Source organism: Taudactylus pleione, unplaced genomic scaffold (genome assembly GCF_031769625.1).
Source record: "Taudactylus pleione unplaced genomic scaffold, aTauple2 ptg000398l, whole genome shotgun sequence".
NCBI classification, from domain to species: Eukaryota; Metazoa; Chordata; class Amphibia; order Anura; family Myobatrachidae; genus Taudactylus; species Taudactylus pleione.
The window spans coordinates 914688-935690 of NW_028284800.1; the positions used below are offsets into that span (position 1 = coordinate 914688).

The 21003-nt window shown below is 42.5% G+C and overlaps 1 protein-coding gene and 1 pseudogene across 2 annotated transcripts in view; one reads left to right on the forward strand and one right to left on the reverse strand.

Annotated features, from left to right (window-relative positions):
* Positions 1–21003, reverse strand: part of LOC148506659 (mitogen-activated protein kinase kinase kinase 3-like) — a 223137-nt gene that overhangs the window by 189644 nt on the left and 12490 nt on the right. The gene's annotated exons all lie outside the window — the stretch shown is intronic.
* Positions 1–21003, forward strand: part of LOC148506661 (cryptochrome DASH-like) — a 57812-nt pseudogene that overhangs the window by 6194 nt on the left and 30615 nt on the right. Inside the window, exons 4-8 of the transcript XR_015869759.1 lie at positions 12388–12518; positions 13133–13281; positions 13674–13748; positions 14580–14638; positions 14716–14789. The product of XR_015869759.1 is annotated as a cryptochrome DASH-like (transcript). The remainder of the gene's footprint in view (positions 1–12387; positions 12519–13132; positions 13282–13673; positions 13749–14579; positions 14639–14715; positions 14790–21003) is intronic.

The window sequence follows — 21003 nt, forward strand, 5'->3', positions numbered from 1 at the left end:
TAGAGGTTCTGATCCAGTATCGTTAGTTGGGGGCTCGTAGTGAAGTCACTTACCTGCTCACACGGTACATACGTCTATCGATATTTCAGCAAAGGGTTTGCCTGCAACCGCTTTGTGCTGAAAGATCGCTATCCGTCTCCGTGTGAATCAAGGAAGCTGACTAGAATCCAGGGACAAGAGAGGAAAAAGTTTGTTTTCCTCTGTTGATAGAACCTTACGTTTAAACGGGTGTCGCAGTACTGAGTACGCGGCTAAGTCGCAGGTTTGCGCATAGCAAAGACGCACTTTTGCGTACGCAGTTAAAAAGCCATTATACGGTTGTGTGGTAGTCGCATTATTGTGTATGCGACTGGTCACACAATAGCATATACGTACTTCCGGTTGTGCTGCCACGTGTTTGAACAAAGCCATCGAGGTTTACATTTTTTTCTATTACCAATATCTGGGTTAACATGTATTTTTCTGCGCAGGAAAAAAGTGTGCAACAGTGAATATTTGTTGAACAAAGTTAGGGGTATCGTATGATCCTTAAAGGCTAGGTGCAAGGGTTAGTCTAGCCACTCGGTAAGCAGCTTTACCGTTCTATACACAGTAGCAGGTGTACATGTTGTCTTTGTTGTAGAGAGGTGCGTGAGAGTAGCCGACATATAAACTCTCATAGGTGTGGAAGTTGCCTTACTAAATCTTATCTGGGTGTGGAAGTTGCCTTTTTCAAATCTTATCCAGGTGTGAAAGTTGCCTTACTAAATCTTATCCAGGTGTGTGGGCACCGCCAACTTAAATCGTCCACAGGTAAGTGAAAGTGTCTTGATTGTCTTTCACCGGTTTAAATCTTTATTGAAAAGTGTAGGAGTTGTCTCAGAATGGGAGCCACGCAAACAGTAGAGATGTTAGGCAATGATGTGCTGCTAAAGGAGGCGCCGATCGGATCAGCCCGTCGTATCATGCATACCAAGTACGGTACTTATGCAATAAGGTATTGTGATTTATGGTTTAATATGACGAGGAAGAGTGTTAGACCATTTCCCAGAATTGGTAGTTTTGATAAAAATGTGTTAGACAATGTCCGGGATCACATCAGTTTGATGCGCTCCCGAGAGAAAAAGGTTAAATATTTTGAATGTTTAAAACTGTAGCAGCATGAAGGGGATGCGTGGCTTAACAAAGTGCAAACGACGCAAACTAGCGTCGTGAGCACATTGCCAGAAAATACATCTGCGACCCTGAATTGCAATACGCAAAATGGTGCGCATGTGCGGCAAGGTAGCGTCGTGGAGAGTATTGTCAGTAGTTCATGCTCACCTCCCCCACCTTATGTGGATGGAGGTGCAAGTACAGTTACCAAAAATACCCATAAAAATGTAACAAGCAACTTGTACCCTCTCTTAAGCAACTATAAAGAAAATGTTCATGATGTGGATGATGAGCCTATTGTAATGTCTGCCATTTCCCATGCTGTGCAGATGATAGATGCTGCATCACCACAATCACGAGTGGTGCCGCCATCTCCATCGGTAACAGCAAGGGAAGTGTTTATGCCCTCTGCACCCGTAGAGGAAGTTGTTCATACCATACGTAGCAGCAGCAGACTAAACCCCCAGCCAGGTAATCAGGTCAAAGGTAGCAGCGCTACCGGTCTGCATCCCATTCGGACAATAACTGTTCCAAATGGAAATGCAGACGCGAACGGTATAGTGCCCACGAGGGAAGTAGTAATGCATTGTTCTTGGACAAGAGCAGAACTAAATTCCATCATAAATGATTTCCCCGATCCCAAAAAGGAATTAGCCAAATGTCAAAGATTTTTGAGAAATTTGGGTAGTTCACATGAGCCCACTAATAAAGATTGGCGTGTGGTGTTAAGGGCCTGTCTGCCACGCAATACCAACATGACAAAATTTATCACGGATTGTGTATTGGATGGTGACGTTCCCTTAACAGACCAAGTAAACCAAGGTAACATTTCCCGCATTGTAACTCAATTAGCGTTCCCGCTAGGCTGTTTTAGCGGGGCGCGATGCCCTGCCCTCCTTCTGGAGGGCAAAAAGCACCCTGCCCTCCAGGAGGAGGGCAAAAAGCGCCCTGCCCTCACAGCCTGCGGGTGCCGTTCTCACCCGCTGGACGCAGTGTACCGCGGGTGGAGAAACGTGCAGTGTCTCGGTCACCGCCGGAGAATAGACGCCGGGCGCATGTTCCCGGCATCTATTCTCCCTTTCTGCAGCGCTTGGGGGCACGCACCCAAGTATGACGAAAAGGGGATGCGTCTTATAGACACGCCCCCTTTTCATGATCACACCCCCTTTTCGGTACGCGCATAAGGTTGCCCTCACTAGCTCCGGCGCCCTGCCTGCCGCCGGAGCTAGAGTGAACACTACTCAATTGGGTATATATTTTCCAGTAGTAGTTAACTGGAACAAAATTTTCACCATTAAGCAGAAAGAGAGTGAGACTGCAGAAGATTATTGCGATCGGGCTCTGCAGGCTATCACCCAGTACACTGGGATAGAGGATATTAAAGATAGCACTCACCACAGGGGGATGATAGTCACAGTACTTGTGGACGGTCTGAAAGAGAGTTTAAAAACTCGGGTTCAGACCTCACAGCCTGGCTGGCGGGGACTCACAATAGATACCCTCACAGAAACAGCCATTGAACATGATAAAACATCTATACAAAACCCACGGACTCAGGAACTTTTTTAGATGCTCAGAGCTGCCACCATGAAAATTGGCTGGATTCAATTCCTAATAGCCAATTATGAAGACTAAAAAGGAATTGTTCAGAGAATAATATTTTTGAAGAACAAGCAAATAATATGATAATAAAATTCGAAAATAGTGGGTCCAAAAAAGAGAAGGTACAGGCAGCTATGGCAAAGTGTATAAATCTCAAAAGAGATACATTATTAGCTGAGAAAAGGACACAAATCCAAAATCCCAATGAGGGTTTTAAGTTGGCGTTTATTACAGATTATAATTCACAATATAAGCAAATTGAACGGATTGTGAAAACTCATTGGCCTATCCTGAAAGCAGATCAAGTCCTTAAACCTTTACTTCCGGATAAACCAAGATTCATTTATAGAAGAGCAAAAAACATTAAGGATAAGGTTACTAAAAGTGCACTTTCACCTCCTAGCACTAGTGGTAGAATCACCACTAAGGGCTTTCAGAGATGTGGTACATGTACAATGTGTCAAACAGTTAAGGGGGATAGGAAGTGTGTGAATGTAAAGATTAATGGTATAGAGAAAAAAAAAGAAGATTTCTCTACATGTAACTCAAAAAATGTTGTATACTATATAGGATGCAATTGCAATAAATATTACATCGGTAGAACATCCAGACCCCTAAAGATAAGACTTGCGGAACATATCCGTAACATTAAAAAGGGTCTAGAGACCCATGCATTGTCATCCCATTTTAAAGATATCCATAACAAGAATATTGGGGATATTAAAGAATTTGGGGTTTTAAAACAAGTAAAAGTGAATTGGAGAAATAATAATTTACCTCATGAGTTGGCCAAAGCAGAGATGTATTACATTTATTCTCTTAAAACTTTACATCCGGGAGGGATTACCAAGGATTTTGAAATTAAATGGTTTTTAAATTAAATTAAATTGTTTTATATATTTATAAGTACATTATTTATATGAAGATTTTATTATCTATTTATTATGTACATGTGGTCACTTTAATGATTAATATAAGGTTGCTTTATATAATAAACCTTGTACGTTTTGTTATTTTACAGATATATGTTTCCGATAGGCTAATATGGGATAAATGGACTCTCTAAACTATGAACTTTAGCTGTTATTAAAGTACTTGCAACGTATTTATTTACATGGAAGGCATGGTTATCGATATGTCACTTTAAGAACCAGTGAGGCATTTCTACTACAAGCCCCAAGCATCCCTACATAGTGTTACGTGGACTTCCGGGATCGGCGGGACTTTTTGACTACAAGTCCCAGAATCCTTACGTCGCGTGACGCGTACTTCCGGCCATTGCAGTCAGAGTAATGGAACTCTGTGTCCGTCGTAAGGATACAACGCTCGGACATCATCTATATGTTTATCTGACACCTGGGGAAGGAATTATTTATCTCAAGTGCCGTGTGTCTCGCGTGAGGCACCGGAAAGAGACGCGATAAGACACACGTGGACTTGTTTACCGGAAGTGACAGGGATGCCGTTTTTTAAGCTATAAAAAGAAAATATTCTGGGTTGGTGCAATATGGATAATTTATTGATTTTAAACATATAAGTATAGGGGATTTTAATGATTATATATATTGTGATATATGAATTTATGTTTTGAACTGTACAAATATATATTGTAATGAAGATGGCTCCTCCCAGCAATCTAGTTTTTGATTGATAAGGGTATTTAAGGTGGCCCATATTACTAGACCCTCATTGCCTTGACAAAGACCTTAATGGTAGAAACGCGTTGGCAGCAAAGAGGGACCATAGGATCCATCCAGAACCGGTGTGGGACAGATGAGGACAAATAACTGAGGCTGAACCCGGGTTTTTTATATCTTCCCAGTTATTATATGCATCTACTTACCTGGATTCTGGTAGGAGGCCAACTTCACCTGTGATTTTGGTGAATTGATGTTTCAAAGGATGCTCATTATTCATCTAGAAGCTCCTTTTGTGTATTGTACTGTATGTGCTTGTATTAACTTGTGTTGTGAATAAATGTGTATTATATATTAAGGATTTTCCATACAAGCATTTATTCTGCATATAGCATCAGGACTATTTGGAAAAGGTTCCATTTGTATTTTATGAATTTATGGTGAGACCATCTGCACTAGATCTCTTTTCTTTTTCTTTCTTCACATATTACGATGCACATTGGTTATACCTCATTACTATTTGGAGATAAGAAGTCCAAAGATATCCGTGATATATATAAGCTAAGTATTAATTGATTATTCTTTGGAGCAGGCGCTACGGTGGGACACCTGATATATTTTTTGTAGGTCATACCTGTAGTCTACAGATGGTCAGGTTAACTGGAAGTACTAGGGATGAACCGGTCATGATGGTTGATGTAGCTGGTACTGAATATCCTTTTCTTGTAGACACAGGGGCGACCAGGTCGGTGATAAAATCTCCCGTTAATTTGCAGGTGACCAACGAGACAGTACCAACAATGGGTGTAACAGGTAAAGTGGAACATTATCCTTTTACAAAGTCCACAGAGGTTACTATTGGGCCGTTGCATACCAGGCATTCTTTTCTCCTGGCTGCTGCGGCTCCTACTAACCTACTGGGCAGAGACTTGTTATGTAAGATGGGATGTGTTATATATTGCACCCCTGATGGTGTATTTTTAGATATCCCAGAGAGAATGGTATACGAGGTGCAGAATATGTTAGACACTCCTCAAAGGATAATGTATCACTCTACAGTTTTAAATGAAACTCCATCACAGGTAGATGAAATGTTGTCCCTAATTCCAGATTCCCTTTGGACTAAAGATGGACAGGACACTGGATTAATGGCAAACGTAAGCCCAGTAATGGTAAATTTAAAAAGCGGAAGGCAAGCTCCAAAAATTCCCCAATACCCACTAAAGCAGGAGGTAGAATTAGGGTTTTTTCCAATAATTGAGCGATTATTGCAACAGGGAATTTTAGTTCGTACAGCTAGTGTAGCCAACAGTCCATTCTTTCCAGTGAAGAAGAGTGGTGGGAGGGGTTATAGGCTGGTACAAGACCTTAGAGGTGTTAATAAGGTGGTAGAGAGTCAATTCCCCGTAGTGCCGAATCCAGCTGTCATTTTGATGCAAATCCCACCAAATGCAACCCATTTCACTGTCATTGACCTCTGTTCAGCTTTCTTCTCTGTGCCTCTCCATCCTGACTGTCAGTATCTATTTGCCTTTACATACAGAGGTTTACAATACACATGGACACTGTTACCCCAAGGTTTCATAGACAGCCCCAGTATCTTCTCCCTGGCATTGCACGACTGTTTACAATCTTTTCAACCTGCCAATGGATCTGTTCTAATTCAATATGTGGACGATTTATTGCTATGTTCTGACTCGTTTATATCATGTTTGAATGATACTAAACTTTTGTTACTTCATCTCTCACAAACAGGACACAAGGTGGCTAAGGACAAACTACAGCCATGCCAATCCAGAGTAAAATATTTGGGACACTGCCTAACCCAGGGGTTACGACACCTTACAACAGATAGAATCCAGGCCATACAAAACATGACACTGCTGCAGAATCAACAGCAAATTCATACCTTCTTGGGAATTTGTGGATACTGTAGAATGTGGATACCAGGTTTTTCTATTTTGGCCTTACTTTTACAGGAATTAGTCTCTTCCTCAAAGCCCGATCGTGTCATACACACAGAGGAATCAGAACAGGCTTTCCTTAATCTTAAGGATAGTCTGACAAGAGCTCCTGCATTGGGAATACCTGATTATGAAAAACCTTTTGATTTGTATTGTACGGAAGCCGATGGTTGTGCTGCAGGTATCCTTACACAAAAACAGGGTGATGCCAGTAGGCCCGTAGCATACTACAGTGCCCAATTGGACACGGTAGCAAGATCACTCCCCACCTGTTTGAGAAGTGTAGCAGCTACCGCTCTATTGGTGAGTAAAAGTGAGAACATAGTATTGGGCCATGATATGATTGCCTACACTCCCCATGCTGTATCTGCTCTGTTGAACTCAGCTCAAACCAGACACGTCTCCTCGGCTAGGTTCACCAAATGGGAACTAGCTCTAATCGCTCCTGCAAATATTACTGTTAAACGTTGCAGTACGCTGAATCCAGTAACATACCTACCATATGTACAACACGATGTACAAAGGGTGGAAGGAGAGGAGTTGCTGGCGGGAGGCGAGTTCGGCAGACATAATGATACGCACGATTGTATGACATATCTGAATGAGACCTTTACTGCTAGACCTGACATACATGACACACCTTTAGAAAATGTGGATGTAACTTTTTATACGGATGGGAGTTGTCATAGACAAACAGACACAGGTGAATTATGTACAGGTTATGCTGTTGTAAATGACACAGACATCATAGAAGCTAAACCTCTCGGTCCTCCTCACTCAGCCCAGGTGGCAGAGTTAGTAGCACTGACTAGAGCATGTGAACTGGCAGCAGGCAAATCTGGTAACATTTACACTGACTCGAGGTACGCGTTCGGGTGGTGCACGATTTTGGGGCTCTATGGCGTCTGAGAAATTTTATGACAGCAGCAGGCACACCAGTTGCACATTCCCGACACATAAAACATCTTTTAGAAGCAATCCAACTGCCCAAGGCAGTGGCAGTAATTAAATGCAAGGCCCACACATGTGAGGATGACCCGATGTCACTGGGCAACAACAGAGCTGATGAAGCTGCAAAATGGGCAGCAGGGTTAAAAATGTTTCCTCCAACTGAAACAATTATGTCATTTCAAACTATTGATATGCTGAAATTAATTGAGATGCAAAATTTGTGTTCAATTCAGGAAAAATCCATTTGGAAGACCAAGGGATGTGGGCAAGAGTCCTCGGGTCTGGAGGGACGGACATGGTAAGCCAGTAGCCCGCAAGGCATATTACCCCAGCCTGGCTGAGGCAGCACACGGTCTGACTCATCTGGGTAAACAGGGTATGTGCAAGTTGGTGAGGGCGTACTGGTGCGCACCAGGTTTTTCTTCACAAGCAGAGAAGATAGCAATGTCCTGTCTGACCTGCTTGAGAAAGAACATAGGGAAAGCGATCCCTACCGAACCATCCCACATTCCACTGACTGATGGACCTTTCCAGGTGATACAAATTGATTTCATCCAATTACCACCCTGCAGGAACCTTAAGTATGTATTAGTGTGCACAGACGTATTTTCTAACTGGGTTGAGGCCTACCCAGCGGCCACTAATACTGCTGCGTTTACTGCCAAAAAAATAGTTCAGGAATTTGTATGCAGGTACGGTATCCCTAAAATCATCGAGAGTGATAGGGGTACCCATTTCACAGGTGATGTTTTTCAAAATATGCGTAAGCTGATGGGTATTAATAGCCGACTTCACACTCCCTACCGACCGCAAGCCAGTGCAAAGGTAGAGAGGATGAACAGGACTATTAAAAATAAGCTAAGTAAATTCATGACTGAGACTGAGACTGGACTAGGATGGCCAGAAGCGTTACCTTTGGTCCTACATAGCATAAGGACCACTCCTAGACCTCCTCTGAATCTGTCCCCATTTGAAATATTGTTCGGTAGACAGCCTCTTTTGATTATAAGTCCACAGGAAGATCTTTAGGGTAACAACGAGGTAACTGTGAAGTATCTTATATCAATGAGTAAGCAGTTAAAGCAACAGCAGCAGAAACTGAAATTGTTGTCTAATGATATGCCTGAAACGAACTGTCATGATGTTGAACCAGGAGAATATGTAATGATCAGAAATTTCTTGCGTTCAGGTTGTTTGACTGATCGGTGGGAAGGTCCGTACCAGGTGCTGCTGACGAGTACTACATCTTTGAAGGTGGCCGAGAGAGATACCTGGGTCCATTCCACTCACTGCAAAAAGGTCAATCAACCGGTGGAGAAACAAGTCGGAGACAAAGCTGATAGCGTGGACCTGTCGCTCGCGAGCTTGTTCTGGGAGGATTGAAAAGGTCGTAGTAAGATACCTGAACTGAGAGAAATTTGCAGGTCTTGTTGTGACAATGGACATGCCTGCTGTGTTCATTTTCATATTCTCTTTTAGAGTGTTCACCATCCTGGTCAGTCCGGGGATATACAGTGTCAGTGATGGGGGACCGATTGAGGAAACGGGAGCTGATGGCAGTGCTGATGGAGTGGAATCAGGAGGAGTGCAATGCCAATCAGGGGAGTGTCTGACCAATCTTAGTACTGTTATTGTTAAGAGAGCTGTCATTCCGGATACTCGGGGAAGGTGTGGAGGTTTATCATCTGAAGATTCCTGTATTTGTGAGCTTTGTGGGTCCCTAGTTGGTGAGAACGGTATCCAACGGTGCCAACCTAAATATAATCCGTACTGGGGTGGGTATCCTCTAGAGGATTATCATAGCATGGTAGGCAAAGTGTTAAATCAAACTGATTGCTGGGTGTGTTTACATGTGCCACAGGGACAGCATAACGTAGGGTTGGTGCCATTTCCGCTGAATATCACGGAAATTTTAGAATTGCAAAAAGGGAAAACATTGGATGAAAAATTCCTCTAATCCAAACCCCCTCATTTCAAACTCTATCAATTCCAAGTAGATAGATCACTTTTGTGTTTAAACATAACCAACCCCAATAAACCCGGGAGTTGGGAAGTAACGGGGAATAATCAGACGATGACCTTCTCACAAAGAGCTGATAATGAGTCCATAAACCATGATGTGCTGCGCTCCATTAAGTCTGGTGGGAAACATTTTGGGTATCGGTATACATTGAGTTCCACCAAAGAAATTATTGGTAAGGTGCCAAATGGTTATTGTGCTAAAATAATACAGCCAGAAACGTGCATGTACCAGACGGAAGAACCAGAAATAGGATTGTTTGCAAGGGAAATGTGCTTAATGATAATGATGCATACCATTCCTTATGTTCTCCCTGATAATGTATATTTCATCTGTGGAAGAAAAGCGTATAAATGGCTCTCCCCGAGTTTCGAAGGTTTGTGTTACCTGGGAAGAGCAGTCCCAGAAGTTATGACCCTCACACATGTTGAAATGCTGGGCATACATAAAAACACACCATCACCATATCTTCACACACAATATGAACACAGAGGTAAAAGAAATATGGTACCTGGTGATATACATAAAGCCACTCAGTTAATCAGTGAGACAACTGGCTTTCAAGTTCTGGTCGCATTGGACCCCACCAGGATCGTTCGGGGTACATTAAATTTTAGATATATCCAGGAACTTGCTAAATTAATAGATAATATCACCAAGATGTACGATGACACATTCAGGTATACAGGGAGAGAATTGCAAGCGTACAAGAAAGAACTGGTGCAACACAGGCTAGTGTTGAATTATTTAACTGCTGTTACTGGAGGGTATTGCGTAACATTGGCCACCCAATTTGGAGTAAAGTGTTGCACCTATGTCACCAATGATACCAGCGACCCTAAGGAGGTGATAGACTGGAAGATGGATGAAATTCTGCAGCTAAAGTGGGAATTTCGCAAGAACCATAACGCTTCAGTGGCTGAAGTAAGGGAAAAGATAGAAGGATGGGTGTCATGGCTGAACCCAGTGAAATGGTTCTCAGGTCTAGGGGAATGGGTCCAGGAAGTGATCGCCAGCATAAGCAAATTCTTAATCCTTATACTGATTGTCATCATAATAATTGGCATATGCGTCCGGTGTGTTCCTATTGTGTTGAAGTGTGGAAAATGTAAAAACAGAGTGAAACAAAAGAATGAAACTATGATGGTGGTCAGTAATGACAATATGTATACCGAGGTAAATATAGAACTGCATTACAACCCTGAACTAGGAAATACAATCGTTTGATGTATTTTATTTAGACATGCATAGAATGTATTATTGAAATGTTATTTATAGAACACCTCAGATAATGTAAAGTCTCAACTCCCCTTCAAGACTGCTATTATAAGACTGGTGCATTCCCACACCTTTCACGGTGTGCGTATAATAGTAGTTTTATGTCCCCACTCAGAGACACGTTATTGATGGATTAAGAACCACCTTGTGCCATCCCATAATAACACCAAATAATATGTAAATGTAAGCCTAAATTAAATACTAATAGCAGATTGTGATAGCATGTTGTTTGCTATCAAAGGGTGGACTGTCGAAGCTGAATAATTGGCTGAGACAACTTCAGTTTAAAATTGAATCGCGGTGACGCCATCTTGCGAATGGCCGCAAGACGCCATCTTGAAAATGAGATCGCAAGACGCCATTTTGCGAATGGCCGCCTAAGCGCCATTTTAGATAAACTCACATTTTAGTACATGTGGCGATAATACTAATAGCACCATGTGTTTGAATCTTTCACCATTTCTCATACACACATTAATACACACAATTGCGCTGTTAACTAGTCGCATATTAGCGAATGCATAGGACTTTGTATGAAACCGCTGTTTTATTAGCTTTATGCGCACGCATCTGCCCCAAGTTAACTAGCAACCTTATATCAAACCCTGAAAACCCACACATTACATATTCACACATAAGGTTCAATACGCTTTAAAGTGTATGATTTAAGTTGGTTCAGTTAGTTTAAATGCTGAGAAATAAAGATATTTGATAACTAAGGTATTATACATGCTAAACAAGTCATGTTTGGAGTTGTACTGATGCGTACTCTTTTTACAGTATTCCGGTGTTATCGGTGGGAAGATCGCATCATGCATTCTCGAGTTATGGATCGCAGAGCCTACAAGCAACAAAATGTATATTTTAGGAACAACTGTTAGGATGTTGCAGGGGGCGTGAAGAGGAAGATCCCCAGCTGTTAGAGGCAGGGAGAGTCTTTGAACTAGCCTGTTAAATGTGCTGTAACAGATGCTTCTCCCCTGGGAACCAATGACACCAGCAACAAACTTCACTATTGTCCTGTTTATTCTGGGGGGGTATAAATATGTGTGCACGAACGCTGGTTCTCAGTCTTCGTGCTGAACGCTGTATGATTAGGGGTCTCTTGCTGATGCCTATCTCCGGGTCCGGAAGCGCCTGCGTATGTATACTGTACTTGGGCCTGTATAATTTTCCTTTTGCACCTAAATTGTGTCTTGATCAATTGCGTGTAACTGACTGAACTTTTACCTGAATAACACTTGTGCTTTGGAACCACAGATTCCACATCTAAGTCTTTATTTATGGTATGACTGCCTACGCAGATTAGCGTCATCCTTAGAGGTTTATAGGAAGGGTTTTAGAAGGTACAGGCAGGGGTATATAGAGGTTCTGATCCAGTATCGTTATGCCCACAGTGGGCATTACACGGTGAGTAGTCAGCTGACCAATCAATGACATGTGTCACAGATGTGAGGCAGTTATTGTGTGCAGTAGAGTTGTCAACAAATGCTGCGTTTCACAATACTTTAGGTTTGTGTTCCAGCACCTGTGCTCACTTAGAACTGAGGACAGAATACAAATATGGATTTTACTCTAGAGCATTGAAGCATAGCCTATATGGGAAATAATAAATGGGAAATGTACATAAGGCTATTGGCAGTTATGCAGGAATCTTGCTTTGACTAACGGGTGCAAACTATTTCCAGTATCTTAAATGTAATCTCCTTTGCACAGAGTGATGGAAGGCCAGGTGTATTTCATTAAAGAACTCGATTTTTGTAGCATGCTTTCATCAATATTGACATCTTTGTCTCTCTAGGTAACGAGAGAAGAGCTTGATGTTGAGAAATCCATAAAACAGGTCTGTTCCCAGCATGGAGTAAAACTCCAGACAATTTGGAGATCCACTTTGTATCACTGTGAGGATCTTCCATTCAGGCATATCTCAAGGTGAATGTTCCAGTATGGCCACAGTAACTGAGGCGTCCTGTCAGGCCCAGAGTGTTAATAAATTCCACATGATTAATGCTATATTGATTACAAGGGTTAAGCTTCTGACTGCTGCTGCTGTTGTCACCAGTGAGTAGACTGACGCCTGGTTATGCTCTGAGACAGGGGAAGGTAAATGATCACACTCTGGCTGATGTGGAACTACACATCCCAGCATGCCCTGGCACAGTTTTGCTGTTGGGTCATGATAAAAATGTGGCTGGGCATGCTAGAGTGTGTAGTTCCACATAGGTTGCCTACCCCTCCTCTGAGACAAGATGTTAGGGAAGAATGTAAGATATATATGGAGGTGTATCAACCCTTCTAAAGAGGACAAGTGAAAAAGTTGCCTATAGCAATCAACCAATCAGATTCTAGGCATAATTTATTTAGCATGTTGTATGAAATGATAGGTAGTAGCTGATTGGTTGCTGTGGCCAACTTCTCCACCTGTCCTCTTTGGAAAATTTGATACATCTCACCCCCTGATCCCCATTTTTTTTTAAATAAATAAAAGTCTCCTCTTCCCCATTGTGTATCCTTCTCCCCAGTGACGTCCTCATTATGTATTGCAGTTTACCCAATGTCTACACCCAGTTCCGAAAAGCAGTAGAGACGCAATGCAAAGTCCGGCCAAGGCTTCAGATGCCAGACAAGCTGAAGACTTTGCTGGGAGGCCTTGAGGAGGGATCTATGCCGACGGCAGACGATTTGGGGTAGCAGGGTGAGAGTAGTCTCCCAGCTAGTCACTACTATGATTGATCAAGTCATCCAGGATACTTTATTGTCTAAACATAAAAAGTTCTTCAGTGTAGTCATTTGAAGTAATTTGTAAGTTATTGTATGAGTAATGGTAATTTTTGTGTAAGGCGTTAGAGAACCGATGCTGAAATAAAAAGCACCTGGAATAAAGAAAATATTTGAAAATGCAAAAATGTTCATAGGCTGTTATATGGCACATTTATTATTATTATTATTATTTATTTTTATATAACTTGCATCCATATTTGCATATATATTCAGGTTTCTGATTCTCCTATTTAAAAATACAAAACTTGGGCAACACTTTTAAGGCTGTAGTTGCTTTGCTGACTGACTGTTCTTCGTGGCTGACAGATGCTCTAGCTGACCCGAGAACTGCGTTTCCCTGCAGCGGGGGTGAAAGTCGGGCGCTACAGAGGTTGGGATACGGTAAGTAATAGTTACTCTGCAATAACAAAGGTGCTTCAACATAATGTACACTTGGAGCAGTGAAAGTGAATCGCAGCTACAGGAATGCTATGCTTTCCATCACACTAGAGAGGATTACTGTGCATAACATTAGAGACTGAACATTGGCGCTGATTCACACCCGCTCGCTAGGATGCGTTCGCTCGTAGCAGGCCAATTTTTGTAATCTGCGTATGCATCGCAATGCGCGTGCGCGAACCGCTGCGAACGCTCGGGAAGCATTCGTTCGCTGCACATAGACAACCCAGCAGAGGGAGTGACAGGAGAAGCCGTTTGCGGGTGGTGACGGGCTGGATGCTAGAAACGGGGGAGTGGAGGTGAGAACGCAGGCATGTCTGAGTGTCTCAACGCCGTTTCAGAGGCGTGCATAATTAAAAGGCAGTGTCATAAGACACGTCACCTGGTTGTATTTTACACTGAAGTGATGGCAGTGCTTGTGGAAGGGTATAGGCAACCTCAAGCGCTGCGAACGCATCCAATGGTGCTCGATGTACCAATGTTTTCATGCACTTCCAGGAGATGACGTGCACAAGTGGGCATCTTATGAATGGCTGGTGGGCGTCTGCATACACAACATGATCGCACGCCAAGACATTGTGGGCGTTCTAATGCCTTGCCGTGAGATCGCCTGCCTTGCTGGGTGTGTGCTGGATTTGCATACGCTGGGTGCGAGTGAACGATCTAGCGAGCGGCTCTGAATGAGCTCCATTGTTCCCTGACAACATCACTGTGAATGTAGTTTACAAAAGTGTCCTTATATAATGCTGCATGGTCCAATAATGTTTGTTACAGGGAAAAGTTTTTACTGTACATGTCTTACCACTAGAGGGAGCCCTTGGATGTACAAGTTGGTTAGTTGTACCTGTTTTTTATTTTACCCCACACACATGCACACTTTTTTTTTTCAATCTTTCCTTTTTCAATGCAGAATCTTGTTGCTTCTTATAAAGATACCCGTAATGGACTTATAGGACTTAATTATTCAACCAAATTTGCTGCATGGTAAGATTCAAGTACTATAATAGTGCAATGTCGAGAGTAGTTTAAAGGGGTAAATTCAAGAGGGTCAGCTGTGTTGTTGTCAGTAACTGTTAAACTTTTTCATATTTTTTTGTTATCCATTGTTTATTTTATACAACTTTTATATATTTTTTTAAATAAGATAAAAACAAAAACATGTCAATCACTACAGGGAATAAGCTGTAAAGAGAAGCCGCACAGAACTAAATATAACAGGAGCGGCACTTTAACCTCTGCACTGGCTGATGACTATCTGTAGTGATATTCGGCGTGTAAAGGGACTGGATGTTAGATGTAACCATAATGCGCCTTTTCAGTCTAGCCCACTTTCTACACAATCTGTACTTGTGTAGGAAAGTACGTTGAAGAACCCTTTATTTGCTAAAGTGCAAAACCAGGGCGTTTGCATTGCACATCGAGTGTCCTTTGTAAATAAGCCCCAGTGGCCATTTCATGATCTGAAGAAATAGTCATGAATACTGTCCTTTTAGCTATAAGCTTTCAAAATCGGTGCAAATGACATAGACCCTCACATTTGTATCTGCTCTCAGTAACGAGATATAAATTATAAATATGCGACTGGGTTCATAAAAACATATATTTAATACCACAATATTAAAAAAAAAAAATATATATATATATATTATATAGATAGATGTATTTATTTATTAACAGTTTCTTATATAGCGCAGAATATTCCGTTGCGCTTTACAATTGTAAACATTAATAGAACAAAACTGGGTAATAACAGACAGATATATAGGTAGGAAGGCCCTGCTCGCAAGCTTACAATCTACAGGGAAATAGGAATTGATACACAAGGATAGGTGCTATATATTGCATTTTGGTCCAGCCAGAATGCACAGTTTCTTGGTGGGCTGCATGATCCATTCACACCGGAATGTCGGCCAAACGTCATGAGGATGTGAGAGAAAGACGATGTGTGAGATTGTGTGTGGACTGTGAAAGGGGAGCTATTAAGGTTATGTGGGTGGTTCTGGGATCTGAAAAGCTTGCTTGAAGAGGTGAGTTTTCAGGGATCGCTTGAAGGATTGGAGACTAGAGGAAAGTCGTATTGTGCATGGTAAGGCATTCCATAGAGTGGGTGCAGCCTGAAGAAAGTCATGTAACCGTGAATGAGAGCAAGTAATGCGTGGGGATGAGAGACGTAGATCTTGTGCTGAGCGGAGAGGTCGGGTAGGGAGATATTTTGAAATGAGTGAAGAAATGTATGTTGGTGTGGTTTGGTTAATAGCCTTATGTGTAAGTAAGAGTATTTTGTATTGAATACGGTAGAAAACTGGCAACCGATGGAGGGACTGACAGAGCGGGGCAGCAGACGAACGTTTGGCAAGGAAGATAAGCCTTGCAGCTGCATTCATAATTGATTGTAATGGTGATAGCCTGTTTTTGGGAAGACCAGTAAGGAGGCTATTGCAATAGTCAATACGGGAAATAATAAGTGCATGGATTATAGTTTTTGCAGTGTCTTTTGTGAGATATGGTCGAATTTTGGATATGTTTTTTAGATGTATGTAACATGATTTTGAGACAGATTGAATGTGAGGAACAAAGGACAGTTCAGAGTCAAGGATGACACCAAGGCAGAGAGTTTGTGGGGCAGGGTGGATTGTCGAGTTATCAACAGTGATAGAGAGATCAGGTTGGTAACTGTTATTGGCTGGTGGAAATATAATTAATTCTGTTTTAGAAATATTAAGTTTCAGGTGGCGAGATGACATCCAAGATGAAATTGCAGAAAGACATTCAGTGACATGGACCAGTGCAGTTGGTGATAAATCTGGGGAAGATAGGTAAATTTGAGTATCATCTGCATACAGATGGTACTGAAATCCAAAAGAGCTGATTAGTTTGCCAAGAGAGGAGGTATAGATTGAGGATAACAGAGGCCCTAAGACAGAGCCTTGCGGTACTCCAACTGATAGAGGTAGTGAAGAGGAGGCAGAATCAGAAAAACGAACAGTAAAAGAGCGATCAGATAGGTAGGAAGAGAACCAAGAAAGAGCTGTGTCCTTAAGACCTAGGGATTGTAGTGTTTGTATGAGAAGAGAGTGGTCAACAGTGTCAAAAGCAGCAGAGAGATCTAGAAGAATTAGGAGTGAGTAATGGCCTTTAGCCTTGGCAGTGACCAGATCATTTACTACCTTAGTCAGTGCTGTCTCTCTGGAGTGTTGGGAACGGAAGCCGGACTGAAGTGGGTCCAATAAGTTATGTGAGTTAAGAAAGTGTGTGAGGCGGGTGTAGACAAGTCTCTCAAGTAGCTTGGAGGGGCATGGGAGCTGGGAGATAGGACGGTAATTTGAGAGAGTGTTGGGGTCAGAGTTTTTTTTTTTCAGAATAGGAGTAATCACTGCATGCTTGAACAGTGATGGAAAGTTGCCAGTAGAGAGAGAGAGAGATTACAGATTTTAGTTAGGGTTGGGATAAGCACAGGAGACAAAGCTTTACTGATTTGTGAGGGTAAAGGATCTAGAGTAGAGGTAATAGAGTAGGAGGATGAGAAGAGGGAAGATACTTCATCTTCGTTTGTGAGATCAAATGAAGAGAATGCGCCAGAGGATTCAGGTAAGGAATTGAGCAAGTCACTAGCTGAAGAAGAGCATACCATTTCATTTCGGATCTCATCAATCTTGTCCCTAAAATAGGAAGCAAAATCTTGCACACAGATAGTAGCAGGTGGTTTGGGTGAAGGAGGGGTAAGAAGCAGTTTAAATGTATTAAAAAGTCGTTTGGGGTTAGAGGCTTGAGCAGAGATAAGAGATTGGAAATATGTTTGCTTGGCAGTGTCCAGAGCAGCACGATAAGAGTTGTAGATCGTCTTATATATGAGGAAGTCAGTTGGAGTACGAGACTTTCGCCACTGACGTTCAACTTTACGTGAGAGTTTTTGTAGATGCCTTGTTAGGTTAGAATGTCACGGTTGACATGTAACTCTACGTGGTGTGTGATGGGTAGCTGGAGCTACTTCATCGAGAACTTTTTCTAGAATCTGGTTTAGGTGTGATGCCGCAGTCTCAGGAGAAGTGAATGTAGAAATAGGTGAGAGTTGTTGTAGAGAGGTAGATAGTTGTTGAAAGTTAATAGCATCAATATTTCTGTGGGTTTTAGGTTTAGGTTTGGTTAATTTCAAGGATGTTGATGTAGTGGAGGAGAGTGTGCAGGTGATAAGGTTGTGATATGAGAGAGGGAAAGGAGCATTAGTGAAATCAGAAACTGAGCATAGTCGAGTGAATACAAGATCAAGGCAGTGGCCCTCCTGATGAGTAGCGGAGTCAGTCCATTGGGAGAGGCCAAGAGATGAGGTTAGAGAAAGTAGTCTGGAGGCATGAGGAGATTGTGGACTGTCAGTGGGAATATTGAAATCACCCATAATGATGGTGGAGATGTTTGATGATAGGAAGTGAGGGAGCCAGGCAGAAAAATTTTCCAGAAATTGTTGAGGTGGCCCAGGTGGGCGATAGATAACAGCAACTCGCACAGAGAAAGGGGTGAAAGTCAGTGTACTTCAAATGATGTAAATGTGAGTGAAGGTACCTGTGGGAGAACTGTGTATGTAACAGATTGGGAGAGTAATATTCCTACCCCACCTCCTTTACAATTACCATGCCTGGAGGTGAGGTGTGTGAGAAGTGTAGCTTACCATATGAAAGTGCAGCAGGAGAGACAGTGTCTGATTGTGTAAGCCATGTTTCTGTTATTGCCAGAAGGTTGAGGTCAGTTGAAATAAAGAGGTCATGGATGGATGTTAGTTTGTTGCAGATAGAGCGTGCATTCCATAAGGCACATTTTAGTGACTTGGAGGTTGAAGGGAGGCATGCAATGTTTATGAGGTTAGCTGGATTTACAGCGCGTTGTGAGTGTGGCATGTGTGTTGGGCCTGGATTTGGTGAAATGTCACCAGCTAATAGAAGCAGAAGGAGAGAGATATAAATATATTGGTGGGATTTGTATGATAGATTTTTATGGCGACAGGTTGTGGATGTCATTGTCAATGTGTATAGATAATTTAAAAGCTCATGTGTGATTGTAAGAGGAGAGAAGATTAATGAGGTAGCAATATGTACAGAAGGATGAGCTTCATGGAGAGTAAAGGATGTAGTAGCCTTAGAGATGATTCCATGTAGTGAGATAATAAATAGAAGTTTGTGAAGCATTTTTTTCTCCTAATATAAAAACACAAAGTTAAGTAATGGTTTTGTAATTACCTGGTAATAGATGTTGTTCAACTGTTTTTTTAACTGTTCAGAAAGCATACTTGATTTTAACCACACTTAATGCATAACCACACCAAGCTGCCCTCATCAAGCTGCCCTAAGACTGAATGTTAAGAAATAGTATGGCTGATTAAGACACTGGCCTCATCTGAGCCAATGGTCAGTTGATTGAAATGCAAATTGATCAGTGGACATACATTGCTCTAAGTTTAAGTAAACAGGCAGTATGACACTATAAACTGTGCTTCAGTGATCCCCATCCAAACACAGGTAATGACTATTGCTAGCAAGTCATAAAAGATTCCCATACATTTAAACAAAACCAATTACAAACATGTACAAAATTATACACATACTTTAAATACCCAGCTAATTTTACATTAGTGCATTAGTGTTAATGCAGATTCTGGCACTTGTAGTACTCAGCAAGGAATATCACATACATTGCCTATGCAGCTGCTGGTGCATGGGGGTAGATAGATAGATATATCACACTGATAGACTCAATATGAACATAAGAAAATAATTCAGCAGCATTAAAAGTATATTAACCCAGGAAGGAGTCCCAAATATGCGTCTGTCTGCATTACTGGTCCTTTTATTTGATAAATAAGGCCTACCGGTGGCTATTTCCAGTGTAAAAATGGTGTAGCCGAGGCGGATATAGAGTGTTTTACCAGTCCATAATAGGTCTTCTCAGGCCATATGCAAGGTAATCTCGCAGCGGCTGTTGTATTCCTGGAGTCCTGGGCTGGATTTCAGCATTTATAGCACCAAGGCATAAGCAAAGTGCAGTCCAGGGTTCAATGTCCAATCCTGGTCAATAATATAGGGTGAAAAGTCCTGGCTTAACTCGTTTCGCTGAGTGCTCTCAGCTTCTTCAGAGAGCCATCTTATGACTCATTGAAAATGGGCATTCGGCCCAAAATCGTGCAGGTGTATAGCCAGCATTAGGCTAGGATTAGGTTTATGCACTAGGAAGACGGTTACAGTTAAGCAATAGGGTTAAGTCGGGTACAAACTGTGCCGATGGATCCACCAACACAATGGCCAATCAGGTAAGCTATAGGAACTTACTGAACGGCCGCTCGATGTGTGTTCCCTGACATCACGACTGAGCTGGTATTTAAATTTGTCCACCCATTTCAGCGGTCAGTCACCAGCGGTCCCTGCAGCATGTGTACAGACGGGAAGCGGTTGGGAAGCCGACGGACGTAATCCCGACCACTGACTTCCCGACTGCTTAATCCCAGCAAGGCACTAATGACAGGTGTCGAAATCCCGACACCTGTCATTAGACCTACGCCGGGAGCTGACACCCGTCTTACCGATCAAACGTAAGTCGGGCGCGGACAGCCGCAGGGGGGGGGGGGATTAGGTTTAGGGCTCCCGGGGGGGACTTAGGGTTAGGCACCCCCCTGGAGGTTAGGGTTAGGCTAGGGGGAGGTTAGGGTTAGGCTAGAGGGTTAGGCACCTCGGGGGGAGGTAGGGTTAGGCACCCCCCGGGGGACTTAGGTTTAGGCAGTGGGGAAAGGGGGGGGTTAGGTTTAGGCACTTAGAGGGGGGTTAGGGTTAGGCACTTGGGGGGGAGGTTAGGGTTGGGCACCCCTAAGGGAGGGTTAGGTGCGGCCGGCGGTAAATCATACTGATTCCGTACAGACGATCATCAAGGTCGTTCACAGACATATCGGGGGTAAACATCCGCCGACGCGCTCGCAATATATCAGTCGTTTGAGTGAATGCCCGATATATCGCCCACTGTGGTGTGTCCCCAGTTTAGGGATTAGGGCTAAATTACAAAACCAAAAACAAATGTCGACCATTTGTGTGTTGACCACTTGAACCCATCGACCCTTTAACCCTGTCGACCATGTGGCAATCTACTTTTTGACCATGTCGACCTATTGCCTGTCAACAGTGTGGTGTCGATCAATTTACTGTCGATCCATTATACCACACAC